The 2,957-nt window shown below is 51.1% G+C and overlaps 1 non-coding gene across 1 annotated transcript; it reads right to left on the bottom strand.

Annotated features, from left to right (window-relative positions):
• Window positions 1–561: 561 nt before the first annotated feature.
• LOC112552107 lies at window positions 562–725 on the bottom strand. Its single transcript, XR_003096472.1, has one exon. It is a non-coding gene; the product is annotated as a U1 spliceosomal RNA (small nuclear RNA).
• Window positions 726–2,957: the final 2,232 nt, after the last annotated feature.

Raw genomic sequence — 2,957 nt, 5'->3', positions numbered from 1 at the left:
GGCTGCAGCAACTCCCCTAAGCAGCAGAGGTCCTCTTCTGTCTCAGAGCTGTGCCCATCTCAGTGGCACAGGGCACAATCTGTTTCCCCTGCCAGTCAGCAGATCTTCATGGGGTAGCCAAAGCCCATTTGCTGAGCTCACCACCACGTAATCACAGAAAGACAGGCCTCAGCACAATGCAAACAGGCAATCTTGAATGCACTGAACAGCACATGATAGCACAGGCAGACCTTGCAATGTAACAAAGCCCTAGTAGTCTCTTTAGCAATTACTGTACATTATGGTCACCTTCCCTAGCTTTTGTTTGCTTGTTTAAGGGCCAAATCAGTTCCAAATTCTATTGGGCAAAGCCCAAAAGTCAAGTTCCAAGTTTTGATTGAGCAGAGCTCAATCATTCAAGTCCGTGTGGCTCTACCATTGGGCAAGTATCCTCCTTCCCAGACTCAGTCTGGGGGCGGGAAGACATCCTATGTGCAAGCCCAGGGGCCAGAGCCCCTAGAGTTCAGATGCCCCCTTGCCTTGCTTGCTCTTAGCCCAAAGGCCAGAGAGCAAGCCAGGGGGAAGCAAGAAAATCTTTGCCACAAAATTGTGCAGTCAAGTTTCCTGCATTTGGGGAAACTAGCAGGGGTCCGCATACCCGGAGTACAAGGGACAGGCCTCAACCTGGGAAAACCACCTCTACAAGAGACCTGGTAATCATGGTATTTCCCCTGCTACGTAAGTATCTTTTCTAGGTATCTGATCTGAGCTAAAAGGCCAAGAAGCACAAACTATATGACCCCCTACTTTACAGGTGAAAGAACTGAGGCACAGGCTACTAAATACTATTGCTCCCCAAGGTTAAAGATAACAGCTGAACTAGGACTACTAGGACCCATATCTTCCAAGTCATAGCTCAGTGACCAATCCTCCACCCTACAAAGCCTTCCCATAGGATGCTGCTGATCTTCTTTGTTCTATCACTAACATAGAGTTGGGCAGGTTGGCCAGACATCTGCTCTGGCCTACAAAGGCAAAAATCATCTGTGCCCCAGGCAGCAGGTCTGTCATGTTCCTTGTCATTCTGTAACCACAACTGGGGTTGAGAGAATAAATAGCTCTGTGTCTGGTGAAGGACTTTCCTGTTTGCTGGCTCAGAAATTAGAATCCTTGTGATCCGGTGACAAAGATGGGGGGAAACAATCTGCCTGACGGGTAGCCAAAAAGAAACAAAGGGCTGTGTAATGGTCCTGCCTCTCTGTGGCCTGGTGTGGGTTGACCTGCTCCTGCTTCTCAACCATTGATTTCTGTGCCTAGTCCTGAAAGCTGTTTCAACAGTGCTACACTGAATTGCAGAGGTGGGCTGCACCCAACCCTCCCCACCTTTGTCCCACAGTCAAGTCAGGCCACATTCTGGGTCCATGAAGCCCTGTGATTCACTGCCCAGAGGCTGTGTTAATAACTGCGGCTTTGATTATGAGTGGGAACTGACACCTAGAACCAGCGGGTGGATGTTGCCTGGAGCTTATCGGAGGGGCAGGGGAATTCACAGACTGGGGGAGATGGACCCAGAGCAGCAGGGATGAAAGACAGGGGAATTCAAAGCAGTGGGTGTGAACTGGGTGGAGATTCACACTGTGGGTGGCCATTGGCATGGGTTGCTAATCTGCACCAGCACAGGTAAGTGCCAACAGACACAGGTTCCTCGCAGGCTGCACTGTGCTGCCCACAAACAGCCATGGCACTTTGGAGACTGTGCATCATCTAGGGATGAGACTCATATACCTCAGTGTGTATCCAGAGAGGGGAAGATCCCTCAGAAGCCCTGGGGGATTTATACCACTGGATCTAACACGGGACTCCCCACAAGGATTGGCAGCTCTTACATCCCCTCCCCCTGGTTGTGGCCCCTCCTCTCCCATTTCAGGAGAATTCCACACCACAGGCAGCAATCGGCTCCATAGGAGTACAGAAACCCAGGCACTGCAGCTCCTAGCAAGGAAGGCAAAACCCAGGGCTGGGCACCTTGGCTCCAAAATAGGGTGTGGGGAATGCTGGGGCTCAACCCACCTGGCTGCCCCCTCAGGCACTGCCTGGAGCCAGCCAGCAGGGCACATGGAGCACAAGGCTAGGTCTTGCATCCAGGCCACCCTTTAAATGCCTCGCAAAAGGCACAGGAGCCATTGCCTTGAACCCTCTTCCAGGAAAAGCAGCTCCTTAGCCTTAGAGGCCTGACTAGAGTTCCTACAGATGCAGCAGCCCAGTGGCTAACAGAGTCACCTATGATATCAGGGGGGTGTTGGTTTAATTCCTATCTCTACCTGAGAAGACCTTCTTCCTCCCCACATCTGAAACAGCCCTAGGGGTGAGAGCAGTGCTCTGAAATAGGGAGGGACACTAAACTAGAAACCTCTTAGCAGAGGAAGGAAGTGATCCAGCATACCCCAGTAAAAAACTCCACCTGTCAAGCTGCCCTGTGTGAAAGGAGAGGGGTACCACTACCACCATCCATGCTTAGGCCTAATTGTGTGTGTGTGAGCCAGATTGCCCCTGAGAATACCTGCCACCAGGCCTGGGCCCTGGAAAGAAGAGCACCTAGTTTCTGGATCTTATGCATGACTTGAGTACTGAAGTGCTTCTGGGCAGGGAAGAAAGAAAACTTTGAAATACCTGGCAACTTTGAAGCCCATGTCTGTAGTACACAGGGATGTTATGCATCTTTAGGTTGGGCACTAGTACAGACAGCCTATGTCAGCAGCACAGCTTTGAATTTTGAGTCTGGGGTCAGGCCCAGGCATCATCTCAGCCACTCTTAAGGATGGAGAACGACTCATCCAGCATACAGGCCTGTGACTCACCGAAGGGTGGCCTTTGGCATTGTTCCGCAGGGACACAGGGCCTTTCTGTTTTACTTTTTTTATTAGGGGTCCTTGAAATTTCAGGGTTGTGTTTGTTGGGAGGTTTGGAAAGGGCTAGCT

Source organism: Alligator sinensis, unplaced genomic scaffold, assembly GCF_000455745.1.
Source record: "Alligator sinensis unplaced genomic scaffold, ASM45574v1 scaffold639_1, whole genome shotgun sequence".
Taxonomy (NCBI): Eukaryota; Metazoa; Chordata; order Crocodylia; family Alligatoridae; genus Alligator; species Alligator sinensis.
Note: the sequence above shows the minus strand (reverse complement) of the source record. Positions and strands in the feature narration are given on the sequence as shown.